The sequence below is a fragment of the Diadema setosum genome, chromosome 3 (assembly GCF_964275005.1).
Source record: "Diadema setosum chromosome 3, eeDiaSeto1, whole genome shotgun sequence".
In the NCBI taxonomy this organism is placed as follows: domain Eukaryota; kingdom Metazoa; phylum Echinodermata; class Echinoidea; order Diadematoida; family Diadematidae; genus Diadema; species Diadema setosum.
Genome location: NC_092687.1, coordinates 40,666,446 through 40,694,411, shown reverse-complemented (window position 1 = coordinate 40,694,411; position 27,966 = coordinate 40,666,446). Strand labels below are relative to the sequence as shown.

General features: G+C 37.2%; 1 long non-coding RNA gene across 1 annotated transcript; it reads left to right on the top strand.

The window, feature by feature from the left end:
• Positions 1 to 7,515: 7,515 nt before the first annotated feature.
• Positions 7,516 to 11,988, top strand: LOC140226555 (uncharacterized). The gene is made up of 4 exons (XR_011900980.1): positions 7,516 to 7,541; positions 8,828 to 8,944; positions 10,454 to 10,513; positions 11,957 to 11,988. It is a non-coding gene; the product is annotated as an uncharacterized lncRNA (long non-coding RNA).
• The last annotated feature ends 15,978 nt before the right edge of the window (positions 11,989 to 27,966 follow it).

The following is a 27,966-nucleotide window of genomic DNA, read 5'->3' as shown; positions in this document are numbered from 1 at the left end:
TCTAATCGCAAGTCAACAAAGTTTTTTTTTTTAATTCACATTGGCGATGTTGACTTTTAATTATAGAAGACCTAATTTTCACATCAAAATCTATAATTTATACTTATCCAACTCTGTGCTACATCATCTTATGCAAAAAAGAAAGTAACCACACAGAGACCTGATATGTTATTCTGTAACATTTTAATACAATATAAATTAATTTTGTACATAATGTACAATGTATTGAATATAGATATTTGTTCGTATTGAATATGTGTGTGCAAGGAATGTAATAATTTCCATCTTTGATGAATAAGAGTGGTAATTTATGAATATGTTGCCTTTAAATACATAATAAGTCGTACAACAAGACTGATTCTATCTCAAAGTTTGATTATCGCATTCTGTTGTCTTTCCACACCTATTTTACAGCCAAACAAGACATTAGTTTGCCTGGCAATGATTGTTAGCATACGTATTGATTAAAAAACAATTAGCAAAAAAAAAAAAAAATCGTCAGAGAATATATGAAGAGTTTGTTCGCAAAAAACGATAAGTCCATTTTTGCCAAATGGAGATATTTGCGATTAAAGGTCAAGAAAAATAAAGTGAATAATAAGAAAATGTTTGCTTCTTTTGACCATAACTTCAAAAATGTACCTTTATATGTAGTGACCAATATATCATTTAAAAGGTATTATTTTGTACTTTATGACAGACACCGTACTTCAAAATCTTCAAGAATGGACGTATCTTTTTTTGCGAACAAACTCTTCATATTTTGACTGGAACGCCCTTATAAAAACAACAACAACAACAACAACAACAACAACAACAAACATGAATACCATGATATAGAGGCAACCCATCCACCTTCCCCCCGTATCGCGGAATATGATACACTGTATAATTTCTAAAACGTTCAATGCACTTTGTTTGTACTATAGCTGAATCTCCCTAAGCCAAATTCTAATTATTGCAATCGGAAGCAATAGTTATTATTGTCTAGTTCGGAATATGATACAATGTAACAATTTTATAACATGTCACCATACGATTCGTAATGCATTCACGACTCGCTGTTTTTTAAAATGCTATTATCTGAATATCTAAATTGATATTTCAAGTAAAAAATTATACACATTGATCACTGATGACATAGCAAACGTAGCATCCTATTTTTTTTTTCTTGTGCTTGTTTTCGGTTTTTCTGTCGTTAAATTTTCTTTCTTTTTCTTTCTCTTTACTGTTATGTTTTTATCACACTGTGTAGTAAATATGGGGTTACAAAGAAGCACAATCGTACCTTATGTACAAAATACGGCTGAAAGGGCAATCCTCCATTCCTTTGTAATATGTTTGCGTTTTTGTTTTAAATTGCACTGTGTACCATTCGAATATTGAATAAAAAAGCGATAATAAAAAAGCAATAACAACTCGCTCTCTCTGCAAATCCGCACACAGCGGAATTCCCATTCAGTACGGTACATTTTTGTTTAATCCGTGTGACAATATTGATTACTTTTATGTGAAGCTACGTCAAATAACAATTAGTATACCTATGCAGTCTGAAAGTGGTCCTGTCGAAAAAAAGAAGTAAAAACGAAAGATCAATAATGAAAAAGAAATAATAATGAAATCCAATGAGAAATAGCTCACACTTCTGAAACCAGAAACCAAATAAATGAGTTTTGCTTCAAAGTGCTTCAAAGCAAATAATTATGTACCTTTCAAAATTTAGTTCAGTCAGACCGCAGCACGTATGCTAATGAGCCGATCCGGCAAGATTTATTTAGCACTTTCGTTGACGATCTTTGCGTTCGAAAGGTGTCTCGTATACGTGCGAGATTTTGCGAGAGTTTGACAGGGCTAAGGTTTTCACAGTGTAGCGACTTGTACATACATTCGTCATGGCTACAAGTCACCTTAAGTTGTTCTCCAGATTTTGATCTTTATTTTGATACCAAATTTGCGTATGATATCGGTTCTTGTCATGACGATATAATCAGTTGAATTTGCGTGAATTTTACCTGCTTTTCTCGGAGGATTTTGTCGTGTAAAGTTCGTTTTTGGTTCCTGACCGGATCAAGAAACTGTTGTTTGTGATTTTGGCTTTTTCGTATAGAGGAAACTTAGATGCTCATCATATAGGAGTCAAGGAGACGCAAGCGTGTTTTATACTAGTTTTTTTCCGTTTTGAAATGTCTGTAAAATTCACTCCTAAGCCGGAAGTATGCACCACACAGAGTGTACAGTGGCGCGAAAGAGTGCAATTTCGGCGACTGTACCAAGCTTCTAGCTTCTAGCTTCTGTCAGAAGCACAGAACTACGCGTGCCTGTATGCAAGCGTGCGCTATGCACGCACGTGGAATGAAACTGTAGCAGCGTAATGACGTAATGCAAGCGTTGAATGCAAGCGCTATCCAATCAGAGAGCTTACTCTTGAGATTGCACGGTTTCAATATTTTACTGGTTCCTGACAGGAATGAGCAACAAATTGTCAAGATATTTACATGGGTACAAAGATTAAGAGATGGACTACCAAACACTGCATTTTCATTGAGACGCAAGGTGAATTTGGTATTCTTTTGACGTCTTGAACGTGTACTACACGAATTACTTTTTTCATTATTTTTCAAGCTCAAATTACGCTATGATATTTTTCATTTACAATAATTCGAGTAACATGTGACAATAGCTTACATTTTTTCCTTGAATTTGATACCAAATTTGTTAATATAAGGTGTATTTTTGTTGCCGAAAGCCCAAGGACAAAATCCCCTTTCGCAGCTCATTACTTATCAAGCCCCGAGCGGGCTTGCATACGAGTTGAATAAATACGAGCGAATTATCGGGTGCTACGGTCTGACTGAATTCGGAATTCTAACGATGAGCTCTATTTCATCGCAAATGCACTGAGTCCGGCACGTTGCATTTGGTTTCTGCTTTTAGAATCCACATAATTGCTCAATATGCATCTACTATTCGGAAATTGAATAGATCTGTCAGCATGATACACGAACGGAGTGATAAATAATCATAGGGGGAAAAAATACAATTTTCTGTAAGAGTTATAAGCACGCTCCAAAGTATGTGATTGAAATCTAACATTTGTTACCTGTAACAACCAGCTTGGAGTTCCTGAAATTAGGCTGTTAATACCACATTCTGTTTTCCCTCTATAGTCCTGTTCTATGTGGATTGTTTTAGCAGGAGCCCCATTCTAGAGAAAAAACTAGAGCATCGGAAGAGTTTCCTGTACACTTCTTTTACTAACATGTGCGAAACTTTCAAAAGTGTGTCCGATTCTTATATCGTTGGTAATGGTATGTGGTTGGTTTTAAGTCTCTTAAAACAGCCGCAACCTAAATGGTCAATAGAAAGTGTGCACCAGTAATGGAATGACAGCAATAGAATCAGAAACTGTAACATTTTCTGATAGATATTGTGAAACATCACAAATAACAACGAAAAAATGTTAGAATAATTATGCCATTCGGACAAACACTCATATAAGTTAGTTTGTTTGCATGCAAAAAAAGGGGGGCTATTAAACTTGTACTCCATGACGGGGGGGGGGGGGTTAACATGTCTTAGTTTATCATACGATGAACACAATATAACGCACACTCATGTTAATCACATAACACTATTATTCCATTTTACGACAACGTGCTGCATAGAAGATATCACCTCTTCAATGATGTTTACAATGTCAATAGCAATTTTAAGATGTTGATATATTATAAATGGCACAGTGTATCAAGAAAATGCAAATAAATAAAACTTGTAAAAGGGGACTTCAGACTAACTTAACACATGCACACTGTCTCCCTCCCTATTTTTGCGTGTGTGCGTGTGTTTGTTTGTCCCTCTCCGCACGTTTGTTTGTCTGTTTGTCTGATTACCTTTCCCTCTTTCCGGTGTTTTTAAATTGTCTTTCGTTTTGTGAACGTGATCCTATACACACCGTCGGTGGCATTAGATAGGGCATCTCCGAGGCTTTTCTGCAAACTTTGCATGTCTTTTGCAAAGGCGATTCAATGATTGAAAAAAAAAAAATACAAATGTTTGTCAAAACTCGAAGCCGTTCAACAATGTAAAGTGATATGACACATACTTTGCGCTCGTACAACAAAACATTCCAATACAGAAAACAATAACAACTAATGTATAATTGTATAGTGTTTGTTCTCATTGTTTTTAGCAAGACATGGTGTTCCAAAAGTACATACAAAACAAAACAAAACAAAAACACTGAGAAACTTGTATGTATTCGACAGTATCCGATTATCTCCCTCTTTCTCTCTCTCTTTCTGTGTCTCTCCCAAGCGTGTGTGCGAGCTTCCTGCTAAAACCATTGCAGGGTCACATGTAGCAGTTAGTATTTTGGAGGAAGCTAGAATTGATAAAATTCCCCACAATTCAAGAATCAACTCTATGTTTGTGCCGTATACGTCATATTATCAAGTTTCTTAAAGCGATAGTGATGCTCACGTGGTGATTGTGAAAGAGCTGACGAGATAGAGACCAGAGGACTGATACTGATTTTCACAGGATGACAAGAGTGTGCTGAGAGCTATTTTCCTTACGTTGATCTACCTCGGCATCAAAAGAAAACACGGCGTAAGTACACTGTAGTATCACGCTATTATGCATGGGATTAAGATACATGTATTATACGTCTTAAAGGTAGGGGATACCTTTTACAGACCTCCCAAAATGCAGCAAGACATTAAATATGAACCTCAGGGGACTTGCTTAGGCCACTGCTTAGAAATTTGGAAGTCAACAGTTATCTAAAATTTGAATAATGCACAAAACTCAACTACTCAGTAGTTCTGTGTGTCAGCCACACTTAAGCCTTTTTGTTGCATTCTTCTGTATTTGTGATCTATAAACACAAATCTAAAAGTACAAGAGCTGATGTAAAAACATATAGAGTGTGTGGCAAGAATGTATATAGAAATGTTTGTAAGTGTTGATGAACTTTCTTCACAAAATATACATGATGGACACACATGCAGTACATGGGTCTGCAAAGGTAGCCTAGTAATGTACTGGAATTTACGGTGAGCCCCGAAAACAATTCAATTCAAAATCTAACGGTCAAAAAAAATGTACTAAATGTTACCTTCCACTTTCAATACTTTATGGGAGTTTCTAAAATGATACTCTCTTCAACATACCACTGTATTTATACAACTCTTCATTTAAGGCGTGCAAATGGGATTCCCTACCTTTAACACTGAGATTTCTTATGTTTCGAATACGTCTTAACACTGAGATTTCTTATGTTTCGAAACCCAGCATAACGAAATTCATCCCCAATTTGCTAATCTCGCCTATGTTATGCGTTAGTACATATTAAAGGCATGTCGATACAGTGATGTTCTGAATGTCGTGCAAAATATATTTCGAAGCTCTGATTATTAGGTCTATAACATCACCTTTTATTGAGACGCTTTTTGGAGCTGATCGTCAATAAGGTTTGGTGTGTCACCGTATCAACAATGATATATAGCATAAGTGAGGTTACATTATTGCCAGTGTTATGAAATATAAAATTATCCTTTGTTGTAATATTCTAATGTGTGACATAATATTGACTCCGGGGGTGGGATACTCGAAGCATGTAGTTACAGCGCAGTGTAGTTTCATGCTCAGATTATTTTCTAACATGTTTTTTTTTTTTTTTCTCATTACTGTGCTACTCATTTCCATATTTACACCAATAACCAATCTGTTCTAAACCCAGTTTCCTATAGTATGTGCCAAGGAATGTCTGAAATAATAATGGCTATTTAGATCCGCAATCAGCAAGATTCCGTTTTACGCAATGCTTGTTTAGAAGGCTCTTGAAGCTATCGCCGAGGATCAGTGTATTAAAGGAGCATTCCAGACGATTTTCACAATTTCCCATCATGTATTACACAAATCGACAACTCCATGTATAGATTTGTGGAATTTAGTGCTGTTCTTGAGTAGAGAAACAGTACTTTGAAAAACCTTAAACAAATTACACTTAACAAGGATGATGATAAAGGAGGCTCACATATTAAAGAAATGAGCAGTGTAATTCCATTACAATACTACTTGCTTGCGAGGTCACCTGTGTATAATCTTTGCATGCCTTCTTATTTTGTCCTGCTTCCTTGAGCCCCAACTCATGCATTCTTATGGTGACTCTGCCATGTCGTCACCCTTGTTCATTGTTATTTGTTCTAAATTTTGAAAATATTCTTATTTTTCATCCAAATTATTATAAATTTTGAAACCCTGTCCTCAGTATAACTAATTCATAGTTATTCAACTGTAAAAATCTGAAAATCATCTGGAGGTCTCCTTTAATGTTCAACTTTCTTTACTGTCGAAATTCTGTCTTGAGTCTTGCATACATGGGCATTAGCCACAGTGCTTTAGATAAAGGTCATGTAAATTAGAAATTGAATTTGTTGATCCAATTGATACGTATTAGGCACATTATGTGTGTTGTTTACATGATGGTAGATAATGATATGATAATTTATTGCACGAAAATGATCACACGTAGAAATAAGTTGCCTCTCACAAAAAGGGAACTGAAAGTACAAGTCTGAAACGGTAGGCGGAGAGGAAGAAAGTTATTCTTTGTATTTTCCTTCCGGTTACGTTGTTCTGCTATTCACAAACAGGTTCATTTTCTTCATTTTTTTTTGTCCTGCTGGAGGCTTCTGTGATCCGGTGCTGGGTCTTAACAGTGTGTGCACTTCGGAATCTAAAGGAATACACAGTTCCCTTCTAAAGAGGCTCAAGTGTTTAGAGTCCACGCCAAGTGTTCCTGAACATGTTTGTTATATCGTTTTACTGACTGGTGCTAGGTACAAAGGTATATGTAAATTCAGTTTACATAGGCGCATTTATTTTACCCGTTTTGAACATCAATTGCCCCTGAAATACAACGAGTTTTCCGTTTCCCGAGTGAAATGAATGGGTAGGTGTGCCAACGGGAGAATTGTGCATATACACTGCACTGCACTGTACATGCACTATAGCGACCTGCTGGAAAGTGAGGGCAAAAGTCATAGCATGGAGCGAGAAAAAGAAGATAAACGTTCATGAGGTTTCAAACACTTTTAGAACCATAACGAGTGTAGAAGTTTGACACAAATGCTTTCATCACGTAGTCAATTTTAAGTCGATGAGAAAGGACGTGTACTTCTCTTCAAAGACGAATAATTGTCGGGCTTCATTTTTATCATTTTTCAAACTATTTTTTTTTCGTTTGTTTTTTTTTTTTACATTCTTTACCCACCTACATTTAGTGACTGTAGTGGTTTAAAGTTCACGTACTTTCATCACAACTATACACCTTCTTCTAACGTGCCTTGAAGATAATTATGACCTGTTGCTTGCAGTGAAATCATGCAAATGCGACGAGGATTATTTTTGTTGTTGTACCATCCATGGCTGTCTTTTTTTTTTCTTTTACAGAAATCGTCAACATGCCAGCTATTTCCAGTTTATTAGGCTCACTTAACAGCGAGATGAAGGAACGAATCATTCTTGAAGGCCTAAAGGTAAACTTAACGTAATTGTGTAATGACACCTAAACGATGAATGCATTTCACAAGGTTGACTGAAAAAAAAATGTTCTTTAAGATAATCAGTCAATACGTTGTATTTTTTTCTTTTACAATATGCATATAATAATGGATTAATAAGAACTGCGAATATAAAAATCTAAAGAGCATAAATGGGTCAATTGCGTATATATAAGCCGTAATACCAAAGGTTTTATTATTTTTTTCTCTATTTGTTCATTTAGTATTGCACAGTTCAGTTCATGAGGCATAACTGGGCCCCGTTGCAAGAAAGTTGCAATCAATTGCAAATAATTGCTAATTTTGAAACAACCATTCTGATTGGCTCAGGGTCTGCCCTATTAAGAAGACATGCATGCAACAATGATTTTGATTGGCCAGTGACAATCAGTTGCAAGTTGCGTTTAAACGCAAAGTTTCTAGCAACGGGGCCCTGATGCTTCATAAAGGCCGTTTACATTATTTGATTTCCCCTTTTCCCGATATGTGTGTCATCGACGAATTTAAACCCCAAACATAGTACTATAAATCACTGCATTAGATTCCCGTTGAGTAAATGCAGAGTGGTCTCGTTGCGTGCCACAGTAGGCCTACATTCTAAGCAACGCCTGTTAATCCATTATAGAATCAAGATCAAAATCAAGTGTCAATTTGCTAACGTTTATTTGAATGATACTATATACCGTATGCCCACCCCCCCCAAAAAAAAAAAAATACAACGTTACCCTCCGCAAAGATAACTTTAAAGAAAGTGAATCAATTCAAACACAATTTCAGGGCATGAAACTATAACTTATTGCCCACATCTTACAGAAAACTCCATTCAATTTGCTTCAGTGGTCAAAGAGAAATGATGATTTTTATCAGAGAGCATGTCAGGAATCACTTCCCTCCAAGTTCTGTCTTTTGTGTTTAAACATTAATATGCAGTTCCAAAAGCATCCAAGTGCTAAACTTGGCATCTTCTCAATGACATGCTTTACAACAATCCACATGTTTTATCTCCTTGACCACTTATCCAATTTGAATAAGTTTTTCTGCAAAACACAGCTAAGATGTCATAGTTTAAGACCTTGGAGTAGCATTTAGACGGTTTAATCATATTCGGTGTTATCAATGCAAAAGTCTGATTGTATTTTTTGGGACATATTGTATTGTGCAAAATTGTTCGTGATGTCAGCTTCGGTTGTTAAGAAAATAATCATTCTTGAGTGTTGGCTCTGTTTCAGTATTTAACTTTTACGATACGTTCCATTCCCCAGCTTGTCGTGAGGCTGCAGCTAGGTGGCGCCTTCCTCCTACTTCTCCTAGGCATCTTCTCAATACCAATGATGACGTGTTTCTCCTACTTTGCCATGCCTATTTGGAGCTCTGTACTAGTAAGCAAACTTGAGCCATCACCCTTTAATGCGTATATCGTTAACGACTATTTTCTTTAACAATTATGAAGATTTCATGTTGTTGTTGTTGTTTTAATGCCTCCCTGTGAGCCACGTTCATGATGGTTGCAATGACAGGTTTGCTAAATTGGAGAATGATCAGATATATTACCATTGTCTGCATTTCTCTAAACATAACTTTGTATTTTACCGCTACATGCAAGTATGATTTTATTTGTCAACAATTATCTATCATGTAAAGTTGAATACATGCACATGTAATAGTTCCTGATTTATTTTGTGTTCATCTTTTGCTGGGAGAAAGAATAAAAAAGGATGAGATGAATTGAATTGAGTTGAATTTCACTTTTCTTTAAAATCTACGATATGAGACAAAAATCTGTACAGAAATGACCAGTCCCTATCACATTTTAATTTTAAAGTTATTATCGCTTCCTGTTTCATGATGACCGTGAAAAAGATTGAAAAAAAAATGAGGATCTAAGGATATCATTGCATCCACCTCATGTCGACTTTAGCAAGGAGTGGTTTGTCAGGTTCAATTATGATGTTAAAACCCCCACGCCCCCCTCCCCCTTCTCTCTCTCCGTACTCGTACTTATTCTCCAAGCATATCGATTAGCTTGTATGATTTGCATGTTTAAAATGGACCCCCGGATGATTTCCAGACTTAAACATTTCAACAACTATACATTAGTTAAACTGAGTACAGAGTTTCAGAATTTAGAATGATTGGGATGGGGAATGAGAATGTTTTCAAAATTTATAACAAATTGCAATGAAAAAGGATGATGACTTTGCAGCCTCACCTCACAAAATAAAAAGGCATGCATTACGGGCGGGTCAGGTAAACTTGTTATTAAAAAAGCGGTATTGAAATGGAATTACACTGCTACATTTCTGAAATAATTATGTGAGGCTGTAATGTCATCAACACTATTTAGTGTTATTTGTTTAAGATTTTCAGTTTATTGGTTTCTCTGCTCAGGGACCACAATACATTCCACGGATGTATACATGGAGCTGTCGATTTATGTACTACATGATGTGAAATTATGAGAATTGTCTGGGATGCCCCTTTAAATTCTTTATTGTTGTCTGCAATAATAGTGTTTTCCATCGGAGCTTGTTATCATGTATCAGGGACCAATGGGGTACAGCAGTTGCTAGATGCCCTATCAAAGACTAAAATCGATTACATATGAAGAGTTTGATTGCAAAAACCGATAAGTCCATATTTGTCAAATGGAGATATTTGCGATTGAAGGTGAAGAAAAATAAAGAGAATAATAAGAAAATTTTTGCTTCTTTTGACCATAACTTCAAAAATGTACCTTTATAATAGTGACCAATATATCATTTAAAAGGTATTATTTTGTACTTTATGACAGAGACCGTACATCGTAATCTTCAAAAATGGACTTTTTGCAAACAAACTCTTCATATGATGTCAGTAATTGCAACTGCTATCAACTGATTGATTTACAGATATTCGTCCCAAACAGCATCCTTGGGATCATGGCAGTTGAGAAAAGGAAGCGATCAGCGGTAAGGTTTCCTGAGGTCATGCATACTATAAGTGGTCATGCCTATTTGGGTATGGGTCTCTAATGATGATGAAGAAATAAATGTACTTCCTTGAATGTGTCAGCACTTGATAAATGGGGATCCAAATATTACTGTGCTTTTGAGTCTGCAGCACATGGGGGGGGGGGTGCAACGGCCACTGCCAGTTTTCTTTTCACACGTCTTTTCTTTTCTTTTCCCTAGTAGGCACCTTTGTTTATGATACAGGTGATAAATCATGTACATGACACTTTTTGCTGAATGATCGTACAATTTGTTCCGCTTTAAGCATCAACTACATACTGCTGCATATCAACTGAACTTCTCTCTTCTTATGTTTTGCCTTGTTTTGATTTTACAAAATAATTGTTTGATTGAGGGAAATAGTTGACTATTCCTTGACCTTGTCCATTATTCTTGTTTGAGAATTACATTTTTTTTTGCACCTTCATAATCTTAGTCAGATACCACATTCTATAAATTTGCGTTTCATTCCAGATTCAATCTACTTTCCAAATCTGATTGTTCAAGCGCAGTCATTATGATAATATTCAAAACGAAAACGGACAGTCCATTTGTTTTCCAATATGTTTTAATATTCTCTTTCGTGTTTATCGATTTACCCTTTTGCATTGTCATTCCATACCTTCATTCCCGGCTTATATTATGTAAAAAAAAATAAGTATGTGTTGATATTTTAGATATTTAACGCTAAAATAGTGAGTCATATTATTAAAATGCAATCATTCCGGTCTAACCACTCTGTCATTTGACTGATCTAACAGTAAAATCTTATTTTCAAGTGGGGACAATCCACGTTGCGTATAGGCTTTGTCAATAGAAACATATCTGGACTCAATTGTTTATTACTTGAAAATTATTTGAAACGTGGCATTTGAAACAAACATACACAACACACACACACACACACACACACACACAAGAAATAAAAATCACACATTGCATTAAAGCATAAAGCGATCTCGCTGTATGTTATGGCTATATATATATAAATCAATCATACATTTATTCAATCATACTATCTATACATTTTTAAAGATATTTAATGCATGACACAGTGTATGATAACAAAAATTAATGTCTGCAGAGCTTTAAAGGTAAATGAAAGTGTTGTGAATGGGGAGGAACGCTAAAACAATGCGTGTAGGGTGTATTCCCCACACTTAATACAGCAAATCATCTAACCAACATGTTGTTTTATTAGAAGCGGAGAAGCGGATTTACGAGACAAACAAGACGTATGACCTAAACTATCCTTAAACAAACAGCCTGGACAAATCATTACACTAAGTCGTTTTCATGCAGTGAGAGGGAAGGAAGAGAGAGGGAAAATAATAACTTTAATGAAATGGTGTGACTTGTTACCTGGGCTAGGTTGTATTTTTCATTGTTTATCTCTGACAGACAATTGCAGTCATTTTACTTTCGACCCTGGGATGCCTGATGTCGTGTGTGTTGATCGTAGTCTACATCATAGCAGCCAGTAGGGAGTCGGCTCTGTGGTGTCAGCCGGATTCCATACTCCCTCACCGAACAGCCAAAAACTGCTCCCCAGCTGTAAGTGTTTTTTTTTTTTTTTTATTGTTGCACTGATTTCGTTTAGGATGACCACCAACAGTAGCCAACGAAACCAACAATACCCATATACGGTGTATATGACGAATATCGTCCAAAAAACATGGGGACATAATGTTTTTCCAATGCCTTACCAGTAATATGGAGCCAAAAGACTACTCCACAGTAGGGCACAGATGGCGTATGGTGTGTAGTCTGAGGGCTGTACCATCAATACGATTTAGGGAAGAATAATTATACGTATTATCTGCTTGTTCTAAAAAGAAATACATTTTTCGTTAACATACATTATTTAGTGGTATAAGATGCATTTTGTTCATATTTTTTTTTTGCCAAAAAGCAATATATATATATATATATATACATATTATTAATATTATTATTATCATTATTATTATCATTTCAATTGAAAACTTTGCAATTAATGCGTATGACTCGAAATGACAAATATAAAGAGTCTGGTCGCAAACCGAGTAAAGTCCATTCTTGTTGAGACGAGATTGCCGGATACAAAACTCCAGAAAAAAGAAAAATTGTAAGAACATAAAGGAGAACATCTGTAATTGTATATATATTTTTTGGATTATTCTTTGTTATATTACACGCCAGGTATTAGTGGCAATTTCAATTTAGCTCCATTTAATATCCGATCTTTGTTCCTGTCTGTATACACCTGCTGTGTTTGACTTTTATGTTTATTCCTCAGTCTCAGCGAAGAACCACGGACATCCTCGTGGTTGTCGACTCAGTCTACCTCCTCGCCCTCACTCTCATTTCTCTAGCATGCGCACTGCGATTCATCGGCATGACGACATATAACGACGACGCATGCGCACGATGCGTCACCGATACATGCTACAGTTCGTCACCACCGGGGTATTCGGTAGGATTCGCTCTTTGTCATTGACATGCCACACTAAGATTTACATTCCATTTGATAGGTAAAGTAAAGTAAAACAGACAAATTATGAAAACGTACAAGAATTATTTTGTTGCTAAGAAGTTACATGTACGTATCGACTGTCATAATATATCATGCCTATCTGAGTTGAGTGGAAAATGTCATTGCTTAAAGGGATGGTACATATTAGGCTGAGATGAGGTTTAAAGGGGCCCTGAAATCCAAATGCATGTTGATTTGTGTTGATTTATAATACCTTCAACATCACTTTTGCGGTGAAAAGAGTATCTAGAAACATTCCATATATTTTTAATGATTTTTTCTTTTATTTTTCTTCGGATTACTTGGGAACGCCCACAAAAAAATCCTTCCAAACCAATCAATATTCATATTCTTGAGATGACATCATCTGTCAATCATTGCTAAAGTGCTGAAATGTTTAACAAAAGGCATTGGAATGCACCTTCCCCTCGACTCAGCATAACTTGCATGTTTCTGTCATATTAATGTGACTAACAAAAGACATGGTGAGGGAACATGCAAGTTATGCTGAGTCGAGGGGAAGGTGCATTCCAATGTCTTTTGTTAAACATTTCAGCACTTTAGCAATGATTGGCAGATGATGTCATCTCAAGAATATGAATATTGATTGGTTTGGAAGGATTTTTTGTGGGCGTTCCCAAGTAATCTGAAGAAAAATAAAAGAAAAAATCATTAAAAATATATGGAATGTTTCTAAATATTCGTTTCACTGCAAAAGTGATGTTCAGGGTATCATAAATCAACACAAATCAACATGCATTTGGATTTCAGGGCCCCTTTAAGGTGTTTAACGTTTATTTGACGATGCTTTCTTGAGATGAATAATCTGTTATGAAATATGAAAGTGCGTATAATTCTCTATTGAATTCAAAGTTATTACATGAAAATTGGTTTTGGAATGACTAAGATATTCCACACAAGGCGATCCTAATATAAGGTGGGACCCACCTTTTATTAAGATCTCTTTGTGTTACTTTGTGTTAGAATATCTCAGCCCTTTTAAAACCCGATTTTTATCACTTTAATTAAGTTTGTATTCCTCTGCGAATTTTATGCTCTTTAACATTTCATAGCGTGGTATCTAAGAATCTTCCTAAAGGTTAAAAGCCGAATCATAATTTCAACCAATACTATACCATCCCTTTAACCATGGTTGTGTGTGTGTTTTTTTTTTAACAGTACGCCACAGTGGTTGCTATCAAAGCATTTTTTTTTTGGGGGGGGGGGATGGGGGTGGGGATGAATAATAAATAACTATCATAGACCCATTGGAGAATGCACAATGCAAACAACTGTAAAACATAGGAAAATACCCTTATTTCAATTAAGGGTGATTTTTTTTTTTTCTGCTGTCAGACAATTTGGGGTTATACTCGCTAAGGGGATATAGGACTTAACAATGCCGATATAATAAAGATAATAACATAATATATGTATATAACCCTTAATACACACATGTTTTGAAGCGTTTTACAAATATAAAAAACAAACAAACAAACAAACAAACATATAATCAACTACGAATACAAATGATTAATTATACGTTATCATTTGTTCTGTTCTAAAAATAAATGGGTTGAAATGGTTTCTTTTTTTTTTTTGAAATATCAAACACATAATATTCTTTTTCTTGTGGGCGATCGTCCCTAAACTTTCATTGTTATGAATTTATCTGTTCATCTGTGATGACTAGATGTTCATAAATCAGTTGGTATATATTAGTGAACGTTCTATCCTTGCGGAGATAGTGTTTACAGCAACAATTATTCTCGCACATTTTTTATGTCGTCAGCAATATTTGACGAGGAAAAACTGAAACATATCAGATAAAATGATGGACTGTGATTTAAAGATAATATGTGACCAGGGAGGTGGATCTTTCTTCCACCTCCCTGGATTCCACCTCCCTGAATGGTACCTCAAAAGTTTCCCTAAGTTTCCTTGTCTTAGTTTGTGTTTCAGGTTTCAGAACCTTTTATATAACTAACATTGTGAGACTTACTCGCCCCAAAGTGCCGTCATGTCTTAGTAATCATGCAATAATGGTTTCGTACCAGAGCAGAGCGGACTCTGAAAAATTCGAACGAGCCGTTAGTTTGACTCGACGCGGTACCGCGTTAATCAATATACACGTATTGTACGAAACCATTATTGCATGCTTAATAAGATATGAGAGCACTTTGGGGCGAGTAAGTCTCACAGTGTTAGTTATATGAAAGGTACTCTAACCGATTGCTTTATTTCTCTCTTCTATTCGTGTGTATGCTACGATATTCATTCATGTTCATATGTATACTTATGTCATTTCTATTGATGTGATGATTGTAAACGTCATCTGTCATTAATATCTGAAAATTACAAGAAATATACTTTAGATTCTCAATTTCGCCTTTAAGCCTCAAGATTTTGATTCATACCATAAAAAATGAAAATAAAATGAAATGTTAGTTGAATGTGAACAACTTTAATTCACCAACAAAGGTAGGCCTATATAAATGGTTCACAGACTATTGAGATAAGAATAATTTTTGTTTTTATCATATTATGTGTTAACTCGCTTCTTCATCGGAAGGGAGGCACGCACATGTATATCTGATTTTCATGAGTTCTTAATGCAAAGAAAATAATGCACGTCTTATTTTTTAAGTGCTGTATTATAATTATTACCATTTTTTTCTAAAACAAAAAAAATGAACATTTGTAGTAGTCGGTATATTTGTCAGTGTACACATGTTCTTAGTCTATACTTTTAGTTTTAATTCATGTGTTTTTATTCGATTTGTACCTTACAGGCCCTTGTGTCAAAAAAGTCTCAGCGTCAGACTATCCAGAAAATTGAAATGTTACATCACTACTATGGTAAGAGGAACTCGTTGAACTCCTGCTTTACGTGAAGGCTGCATTTAGTACTGAACGCATATGCCTACTTTGGGATACACCAATTATTACACCTCCCCCCCCCCCCAAAAAAAAAAAAAAAAAAAAAAAAAAAACGAAAAAAAAAAAAAAAGGATATCATGTATTATACATGAGAGGGGTTTTACTATCTACCCATGACCCAACTACGAGTACTAACCTTATTAACCATGGATGCCAAATTCGATTGTTGTTGTTGTTGTTGTTGTTGTTGTTTTTTTTTTTTTCTCATGTAGTGTCCGATCTGTTGCATAGGATGACGGAAAGAACTGTACTGACAGTGTGCGATCTTCAAGAAATATGGCAACAGAGCATTAATTTTAATGACCTCTTTTTCTTATTTAATAATTCTGTACTTTTGGTCTACTTTAACGTTTGGTTGTATCATAACTCATTAATCTTTTCCTTAAAACAAAATTGTGTCCGTCAGGAGGAATACACCTCAGTCACGTGAAAACATCAAGAGATCAAACGCTTTTAAGGTGATAAAACACATTTGAATATTATGCACAGAGCGCATATACAAGTATAATGACAATGTCTGGGGTCTATCCTTTCAATGGACAGCCTTATAACTGTTTTATTTTATTATTTTGTTCTCGACAGGTAGTGTGAATTGGCAAAACGAGACAGCGAAAGCACCTTCTGATGGAGCCTTTGAAACGATACCAAAGCAGCCCACAAACCAGATCCCACCTCAACCACCGGCATGCTTGGACCCCTTAAAGGGCATGGGAGTGTGAAAAAAAAAACAAGTAAAACGAAACAAAACAAAACAAGACAAAGAAATAACAGCAACACTATCATTTTAGCAAGCAAATAAAACATAATAAAAACACTTAGTCATATTTTGAATAAACAGATACAAGCATACAAAACAAAACAAAACAAAGAAATAACGAAAAACACTATCATTTTAACAAGCATATAAAACAATAAAAACGCAGTCATTTAAATAGATAGATACAAGCATACAAACCAGTACGCTCGCAAACGCAGCTTGAGGTCGGGTATGGTACGGCAGACGGAATGGTCTTCCTTCTAAACAGGAGTGCAAAATAATACCTGGGCATGTTCTGTCCGATATCAACAAGTGGATCAAACGTACACCAGAATTATTGAACTCGAATTCGTTTTGCTTTGTATTGTGTTGCATTGTTGTTGTTGTTGTTGTTGTTTTATTTTATTTAAGATTTTGTTTACTAATTTGCTTGTTGTGCTTGTCAGTTTACTTTGTTTGGATTTGTTTTTGGTTTTGTTTGTTTGTTTGTTTGTTTGTTTTGAATGGTTTGCTCCAAAGTTCGTACTGTTTTTGGCATTTTGTAAATAATTGCTGTCCTCATACAAACTCCCCATGATGATATTTTCAATGCATCGTTTCTTTAAAAAAAAAAAGGACGTTTCAGTCTTTCATCACATGCTATCCTATCCTATCCTAGGCTTACTAAAGACTGGGGAAAATATACAATAAAAAGCGTACGAATTTTTATATATGAAGTTATGCAAGGTCATTTCCAATTGAAACTCATTTCCTTTCCCTCCAGAGCAATCATAACTGCAGTTACCTGCCATTACGTTGACCCCCGGGATGAATCTGAACTCCTGTCAATATTATTGATAAGGGGCAAATTATTACAAAAAAAACCCCAAACAAACAAAGAAAAAAGTGCATTCCTTGTCAAACACTGGAACTGAAATTATGATTAAAGGAGAGAAGAGATGAACTATACGATCACAGGTAATCAGCGAGCACTTCTTGAAAAGGAATATATATATATATATATATATATATATATATATATATATATATATATGAAGAGTTTGTTTGCAAAAACCGATAAGTCCATATTTGCCAAATGGAGATATTTGCGATTAAAGTTCAAGAAAAATAAAGAGAATAAGAAAATTTTTGCTTCTTTTGACCATAACTTCAAAAATATACCTTTATATGTAGTGACCAATATATCATTTAAAAGGTATTATTTTGTACTTTTTGACAGATATCGTACTTCAAAATCTTCAAAAATGGACTTATCTGTTTTTGCAAACAAACCCTTCATTATATATATATATATATATATATATATATATATATATATATATATATATAGTCTAGGTCCAAACATGTTGCGAATTCACGTATTGGCTCCAATATAGCGAAGAATCAAGAAATAAACTAGTAATGCATTATTTCGCCAATAAGAATGAGTTTATTGAACAACTCAAATTTTCGGTGGCCTCCACCTTCTTCAGGAGTCGAGACTCCTGAAGAAGGTGGAGGCCACCGAAAATTTGAGTTGTTCAATAAACTCATTCTTATTGGCGAAATAATGCATTACTAGTTTATTTCTTGATTCTTCGCTATATATATATATATATATATATATATATATATATCATGGCGTTGCCTCTCTGCCTGTCAAATGTAAATTTTCTTGTCGTACAGTCTGTTAATCTGAATGCTATATCCATATCTCGAGTCCTTTACACCAATTAAATCTTAATACATTTTGTAAACAATTGTGTTATGTGCAGCAAAACATCAGTTCCTCTACCTGCTGAATTGATATTACACGATATAAACGGCATTTGAAAAAGACGTATGATGTAACATGAGAATCTTAACATCGGGTATATTTCTGTATATCATGTACTGTCCTGTTTCAAGGTTTACCGGAATGTAACAACAATGCAGTTTATGTGTTTGCATGATAGGTTTGCAATTCTGAAATAAACTGAGACAGCTGAAATAGATCACAACAATATTTTTTACACTTTTGCATTGATTGTGTGACTTTTCTTTTTTTTTTATCTATACAATCACTATAGCATTCATGTTCGCCATGTTAAGCGTACAGAATGAACTACGTATGGAAGTACCAACATTCTTTTCGTCGAACTTCATGCACACTAGATGATGCATTTATAACCATAGACAATACACCGTTTATTGCTGCATGTTTATCAACTCTCTGAGTGCTGCCAGAAACGATTTTCTCAGAAACTCCGCAAAATGTTGTTCACACTGTTCAAAGTCTCTGGCAGCAAGAGGGATAGCCTTTTGCAAAGGCAGCTTGCTATAATTTCAGCACACGTACGCACAGCGCGCGACCGGCGAGCTGCGAGCGTAGCTCGCTCCCATCCGATTGCTGTGTCTGGGCGAGTCCACCCCACCCCCGTTTGCGAGTCCATTGCGATCCGCCTATGAAAGGGATAGTTTGTTTGTTTGTTTGTTTGTTTGTTTGTTTGTTTGTTTGTTTTCCTCTCTCTCTCTCTGTTTTCTGCAAATAAGAATGTTTTATGAAACGGGCAGTGCTCAGAAACAGTTAACTTGATGACCACATTCACTAAACCTTTCTCCCTACACGTAACTGGTCAAATTCTATTGCAAGTGTTAAACGCGAGTCATAATCTTTCATGATTTGCACAATTTGAGTTTATCATGATTATTTGAAGAAAAAAAAAGCAACAAAAAGCATAAATGATGCTCAGCAATTTAAAGCAAAGAGGGTAAAGAAAAATGAGGAACAAGAGAAACTGGGAGAAGAGATAACCACACCAGTCGGATTAATTTTGGGTATACATTTATTTGCATTGTTTTAAAGGAGTTTCATTTCTTAAAAGCTGACGTTCTCAGCTGAGTAATCTTAGTTTCACTACTCAGTGGCCATGCCTTTTAAACGTTGATTTGAATTGTGTGGATTTTCCCGCTTTTAGAAGCAAACATGGAACAAACATATTTTTGGAAACAAACAATGTATTTGCCTGTCTGTACTGGAGATCTGTATGATTAAGTGGTTCACCTAAGGGTGCAGTGAGCAGATGAACTTATTGGGTATCATGTGGGATGTGCCAAAGGCCGTAGGTCAAAGGTCAAGAAACTTTGTCTAAATTACGTTATTTTAACCTGTTTTCTTTTTCAGACCGTCTAAGTGGATCTTTATTAAACTTAATAGGCCTACTGGAGTGACCAATGCAAATTAAATGAACCAATTCGACTTTCGACGTGATCTGCTTACGGTCTAAATGAAGAGTTTGTTCGCAAAAACAGATAAGTCCATAATTTATTTGCCAAATGGAAATATTTGCGATTAAAGGTCAAGAAAAATACAGAGAATAATAAGAAAATTTTGCTTCTTTTGACCATAACTTCAAAAATGTACCTTCATAATCATTATGTAGTGACCAATATAATCATTTAAAAGGTATTATTTTGTACTTCATGACAGAGACCGTAATTCAAAATCTTCAAAAATGGACTTATCGGTTTTTGCGAACAAACTCTTCAAATAATGGTAAAGGTTAATGAAAGTGTAATTTTGTTTTTATCTAATTTTATCTCCGTTTGGTACAAGTATGGTGCATAATTTGAAAAATATAAAACAATAAGACTTATTTATAAGAAATATAATTTGTTTCAACTTTAGAAGTGCTTTAGCTAACTATTTCAATGTATTGTGAATATTACTGCTACAGTACTGAGTAAGATGACTGTGCAAACTTTGGATATCAACTGAACATGGATAGTATCCCCTCTTAACTCTGCTGCATAATTTACATATTATGTAAACTGCCGAAACAATAGAAAGGAATGTGCTGTTACCGCAGCATCATACGTGGAATCGTTAAGAGTTACTAGTATTAGATTTGCAAGCCTTTGGCCTGCAATTTTGAGGACATAATCCACTGTTATCATAGCTACGTATTTTCTAGTCTGGTTTCCAGACCGTTTTCCAACTAGACTCCGCGGTGACGAAGTTTCCGCCCCGCAACGAAGTCGCCGCCTTTGCGGAACAAAACCACATAAACCTAATCCAGTTTTCGACGTTGAGGGCGTCAATACCCTGTATAGCAAAATATTACGAGCAGAGATTTTGGAAGCCAGAGCACGTATTTTTCAGTACTTGAAACTTCAATACTTCAGTACTTCAGTACTTCAGTACTCAACAACGTGGAAGTGATGAACATCCAGCTCATGGGAATTTCTCTGACTTTTGTCTACAAGCCACCTAATGAGGAATTTGCCTTACCAGAGATATTCACTGACAACACAGTGAATGTAGTCATAGGGGATTTCAACAGTCACAATGTCCTATGGGGATACTCTGAGACAAACAATGATGGAGAACTAGTCGAGAGTTGGTCTGACGCAAATGAGCTTTCCCTCATCCACGATTCCAAACTACCTAGCTCCTTCAACAGTGGCAGATGGAGGCGTGGCTATAACCCTGACTTGGTGTTCGCTTCGAACAGCATTGCTAACCAGTGTGAGAAAATCGTCCTCGACCCAATCCCTCACTCTCAACACCGTCCCATCGGGATTAAAGTCAATGCAGTCATAACTCCCCGTCCAGTCCCCTTCAGACGCCGCTTCAACTTGAGGAAGGCAAATTGGGAGAAATTCTCAGAAGAACTGGACACTGCAATCAATGACCTTCCAGCAACCCCAGCCAACTATGATATCTTTGTAGAAAAGGTGAAAAAGTCCTCCAGAAACAACATCCCTAGAGGATGCCGGAAAAACTACATCCCTGGCTTATCAACTGAAGCAAAGCAACTCTACAAGGAGTATATCAATCTCTTCCAAGCAGATCCCTTTGGAGATGATACTTTGGAAGTTGGGGAAAGTCTTATCGATGCAGTGTCGTCAGAGAGGCGAAGGAGCTGGCAAGAATTGATCGAGTCTACCAATATGACTCACAGTAGCAGGAAAGCGTGGAAGACAATTAGGAAGCTGGGAAATGACTACACGAAAGCCCAACCACGCTCTGAAGTCACAGCAGATCAAGTCGCTCATCAACTCCTTTTGAATAGCCGGGGAAACCCAAACCATCATCCTCGGAGAACTAAACTACCAAAGCCATCTGAAGAAAACAAGGAATGTTCTGACCTCACCAGAGCCTTCACAATGAACGAGCTAATTGTTGGCATCAAGATAATGAAAAACAACAAAGCAGCTGGTCTTGATGACATCCTGTGTGAACAAGTTAAACACCTAGGACCAGTGGCTCTCAAGTGGCTTCTAGACCTGTTCAACAGTTGTCTGATAACCAACAAGCTACCTAAGATATGGAGGCGGGCAAAGATTGTGGCTATCTTGAAGCCTGGCAAAGATCCTGCCATCCCGAAGAACTTCCGACCCATCTCCCTGCTCTGTCATACATACAAACTGTTTGAGAGACTACTCCTGAATCGCATGGCACCCATTATTGAACAGCAGCTGATTCCTGAGCAAGCGGGTTTCAGACCTGGAAAGTCCTGCACAAGCCAACTCCTTAACCTAACTCAATTTATTGAGGATGGTTATGAGAAGGGACTCATAACTGGTGCTGCGTTTGTTGACTTGTCTGCAGCTTATGATACAGTCAACCACAGAGTACTTGTGCAAAAGCTGTACAAGATTACACATGATGCCAGCCTGACTTCTCTGATCCAAAACATGCTGGAGAACAGACGCTTCTTTGTTGATCTCAGTGGAGATCGAAGCAGATGGCGCAGACAGAAAAATGGGCTTCCGCAAGGCAGCGTTCTTGCTCCACTCTTGTTCAACATCTACACAAACGATCAACCCATCCACCAGAACACCAGGAGCTTCCTGTATGCAGACGACCTGTGCATAGCCTCTCAGTCCCAGTCATTTCTGGATCTTGAAAGAACGCTAAGTGAAGCACTAGAGGGCCTGACCACCTACTATGCTGTAAACCATCTTCGGGCAAACCCAGATAAGACTCAAGTCAGTGCTTTCCATCTCAAGGGTCGTGATGCAAACCGCAAACTGAAGGTCCACTCGTATGGCAAGAGACTAGAATACATAGACAAACCAGTGTATCTAGGAGTCACTCTAGACCGCACTCTCAGTTTCAAGGACCATGTCAGCAAGACAAAGGCAAAGGTGGGAGCCAGGAATAACATCTTGAGAAAGCTGGCAAACTCCAAGTGGGGAACAGACCCAGGAACCATCCGCAGCACTGCCCTTGCCCTGTGTTACTCCGCAGCCGAATATGCATGCCCTGTCTGGGGACGTTCCTCACATGCCAAGAAGCTGGACCCTGTTCTAAATACAGCTTGTAGGGCCATCTCTGGTTGTCTCAAGCCTACCCGAATTGATGACCTCTACCTGCTGTGTGGAATTGCCCCTCCTACAGTCAGAAGAGATGTATCTTCAAGAGTGGAACGTACAAAACAGGAAGACGACAGTCGCCATCCACTTTTCCAGCATGTTCCTCCACCAAAAAGGCTAAAATCCAGGAAGAGTTTTCTACACTCAGTACAACCCCTGTATGGCAATCCCCAGAGCTGCAGGATAGAAGCCTGGTCAAAACATATACAGGAGAAACCCCATAACCTCTCTTTTGAGCCAAAGGAATCCCTCCCAACAGGTGCCAGTGAGCCATGGCAAAATTGGCGCTGCCTGAATCGCCTTAGAACCGGAGTTGGGAGATGCAAAGCCCTGATGCAGAAATGGGGATACAACCATGATGGATCCACAGAATGCGACTGCGGGGAGGCTCCCCAGACAATGGAACACCTACTAAACTGCACCCTGCTACCACAACCCTGTACATCACATGATCTCCACGATTACACCCCATGTGCCAGAGCCTGTGTTCTGCAGTGGCTGGGAAAAGTGTAGCGACACGAGAGAAGAAGTACTTGAAACAAAAACAAAAAAACAAAAAAAAAATGCTACTCGCACAACTTTAAGTCGAGCTTTTCATGTGTGCCAACTTTCTTGTAGATCGCTTGAAATCTAAAGAAGCAGTTCGATCCCGAAACCGTTAACACGATTTTTAGACCACAGTGAACTATTTTCAAAGCCATTTATTAAGCTCAACATCATGTGTGCCAAATTTCGTTTTAGTCTCTGAAACTGAAGGAATATTCCGATTTGCCACTTTCATGATTTTAGGGATATGATGAGCTGTTACCCCGGCAACACACTGCTGCTAAAACTGCTCTACCTTGAACACAGCAGGTGTCGAAAATTTCATACGTATCGCTTCAAAATTGGACAATGGTTCAATTTTTAAAATATTTCAACTGACTTTGAGACTGTAATTTGCTGTTACCATGGTAACAAACCTTTTACTGGTGTTGCAAACACGTTTTGCACAACTTGACTTTGAGCAGTGAGCCAAATGACGTATGTTCCCAGTGTGTATGAGCACACTCTCCACAGGGGGTTAGTCAATAGGTCAAAATGGTGTGTATTGATTTAGAATGATAGTCTGTGGAGAAAGTGGTTGTTTGACTGGATTTAGCATGTTTTGGAAACGAAGTCATGTCAAAACGATGATGTAGAGTGCGGGTTTTGTAAACGAGCGCTTCAATCAATCCCACTACCATAGGTACAAATTGCCAAGCCCTCTATCGGCCAAGGGTAAAGGACACACTGGCTGATTGACAAATTCAACGTAAATAAGCACTGAATTGATACATATATATATTTTTTTTTCTTTTTTTATTATTATTTTTTTTTTTTGTAGTAGTAGCCATGATAAAAAAAAATCAGGGGCGTACATACTCGAGTAAGATTCGAACCTACGACCTCCTGATCACCGGACAGGCGTCATCTCCACTAGACCACCGAGCTTTCGCCCGACACCAAGTGTTGGTTCTAGTCCTTATGGCATGCAGCGGGTACTGCGTAATCATCCAAATTCAATTTCATGAATTTGAATAACACACTGGTTGTTGCCGGATCGGCCTTGGGTCTGGGCAGGCGTGCTGCAGCTGCTGTCACGGCAACTGCAGACGCTGCTTGTAAGCTATTTTCCACGCCAATTGCTCGCACTGTTCTGTTAAGTTTATGCCACTGACTGTTTATGTGTATAGAATCACAACGTGTAATGGGCAAATGTCTGCACACCTGAATGCGATAAAAGAAAGACCCCCAACCAAAAAAAAAAAAAAAAAAAATCCTCCCGATCGCTCACGTACAATCAGATTGGTCATTCCTCGTGTACTCATTAATTGCGATCTCTCTTGGGCTGATTGCCAAATCCCCCCCCCCTTTTTTTTTTAAGTTTTTAATTGATATAGGAGGGATACGTAAAATTCACAGCGTGAACTGTGGTATGATTGATCGCTACCTGCGATTTCACCATGTTCCGTTTCGTCTTAATTACATCTCTCGCGATATAATTGAAAAACAGGAAAAATAACACGGGCGGTCTGCTTATCTGGCAGAGCACCTAATAGAATGTTGTCTATGGAGGGGTTACTAATTCTAGTAGCAGTAGTAGTAGTAGTGGTAGCGGTAACGGTAATAGTAGTTATAGTAATGGTACTAGAAATAGTAGTAGTGGTAGTAGTAGTAGTAGTAGTAGGTATAATTCATAGGAGATAGTAGTAGTTAGAGTAGTAGTAGTAGCAGCAGCAGCAGCAGTAGGAGTAGTAGTAGTAGTAGTAATAGTAGTAATAATAGTAGTAGTAGTGTAATAGTAATGTTATTGTAGTAGTAGTAGTTGTTGTCTTGTGTCTGTTACAGTGTACTATTTCTACTAATAATGTTTTCATTGTCATTATACAAAGGCATAGTAAACGGCAAATAAAATGATTCCAGTGACACTCTCTATTTAAAAAGATGACACACACAAAAAAAATAATTAGGGTATTTTAAGACTAAAATATATTTATAATTTCATATGAATGTTCTATTACATAATTTTTCGTAATCGTTTAAGTTAAACTACAGTGATCAAAGTCATGCCCTTTTCACACCATGGGATATGTTTCGTGGAACCACTTACTGCAGTGGCAATATGTCGCCAGCAAAATAAAAAATATGGTACAACCATATCTCTTCTTGACATCCCGTTTCCATGTATATACAATAGTACACACATACCCGTTGAAAGCACATTGCACCTTGTAATAAATCCCATATACACATTTTCATATTTTATTCCTGATCCTTCCTTCAACAATACCCCTCTCCCCACACAAATGGGACAATGTTTACTCATTCACCTATCAAGTACTCTAATGTCATCAATAGTTAATCACATTTCAATAGTTAATACGGGAAAAGCCATTGTCCTCAACAACAGCATACATTGTTCTACAATAGGGTCCTATAATTGTGATCAATCAACTGTTTACACATAGCATGCACCAATTCAATATGTATCCGGGTCAAGCTCGCCGTTGTGACCAAACTGTTAGTCCTAAAGGGAACAAAATCAATTAAGGCAACAACAACAACAACAACAACAACAACAAAAACAACAACAACAACAACAACAGCAGCAGTAGCAGAGACAACGACAACAACCAAAAATAAAATGAAAACAAAAATTAAACGAACACTTTAAAGGGGGTGGCTAGTAACTGATTAGTGGGAATGCTGAGGGATGATTGTTCAGTCCTTGTGGTATTTTTATTGTTGTGTGAAAAATAATTTGCTTCAGAATGGTCTCATATATTCAAGTAATGTGCAGTTTAATGTTTCCAGGTTAGCATGCCTGTACAGTGACGGGGCGATCGTTAACGGCCCGTTTCGGATTGGAACAACCATCCCCAGCATTCCCACTGATTCCCACTGATCAGTTACCAGCCATCCCCTTCAAGTCACGGACCACCGACCGGATTCCTGTCATTGTCGCTTTTATAGTGCTCCTGTAGTGATTAGCTTTTATTACAGCTTATTATCCAAAGAGGCGGCACAGCAAAATTAATGATAATGAGTATGTAGAAGCCACTTTTATACCGTTTATACCGCGCAACCCAGTGGTCGCCCCCGACGAGTCTAATAGCCGTCGCCCGGCAACTATAAAAAATAGATGATACAAAAATCGAATGAAATAGGAAGGGCAGTGAATACAGCGTGAAGGTGAGGAGCTCCAAGGCCATGACGGAGAATGTTAATTACCTCCTAAGATAATACAACCCTGCAGCCCCCAGGCATTCCCAAGGGCCCATCTCACGTCATGTAGGGAGTGGTGGGACATTGACCAATCCCATCGGAGTATTGAACGAACTTGGTTTCCAGGCTGGAGACGCCGAACGCTCTATTCTCATTCTTTGATCACACAGTGACGCTGCGTTATCGTATAGATCTTAATCTTTATATTCCATCGGATATTTCCTGTGTTTTCAGGTAAGAAATCTCTTCTTTTTAAGTAATCCTAAGTTGTCGTATCCGCAAGACGTAACACCAGTGCCTCCCCATCATTATATTAAGATTTCTGAGCGATGAAAGCTTCCGGCTTGATACTGCAATCAAAACCACTGGGAAGGATGCAGTTAAAGTCAGACGCAAACGCGTTGTGATATCAATATGTGAATTGATACATCCTTGTGTCTGAGTCTGTGATTGAGGTTAAGCTAACGAGGTATTTTGCCCACTCCTAGAACAGAATATTTTCAAGCGATATCGATGTGTTTCAGAAAACGGGTTTTTATTCATTTCATTTCCGTCAAACTGGAAAGATTCAGTTCAAAGGAAGTCGATTTCGTTTTGTCTTAATACGAATCAAGACTCCAATGGCTTCCATAGATGGGCGATTTACATTAATGCCCGAATTCACGAAGGTGGTACAAATGAAACCATGGTTCAAACCATAGACAAAAACCATGGACCTCCAAGTGTCGCATGGAAGATTTCGTATACGAAATTAGTCATTTCGTCGATGAAATGGTGATTTTGTGACGAAATGACAACATTTTGTAACTACATTTCGTCCAAGAAATGACAATTTTGTTAACCCTTTATGTGCCACGTTCGCACGTCCGACTCGGTCGACGGCGTGCCAGCTTCGCATATTCTGCTCAAACGCACAAAACCACCAAAACCACCATAAATCGCTAAATTGCGCAGTACAATAAAAAGCGTTTCTTGCGCTTCTGTTCCTCTTACATGTAGCTTGCATTTAATCATGTGATCGACTATCAAGTCGTGTTCCCTACTGGATTTGCGTATGAATTCTAATTTTCTGTAACTGCTTTGTGTGCAAAAGTCATGCCTTTACAGTAAAAA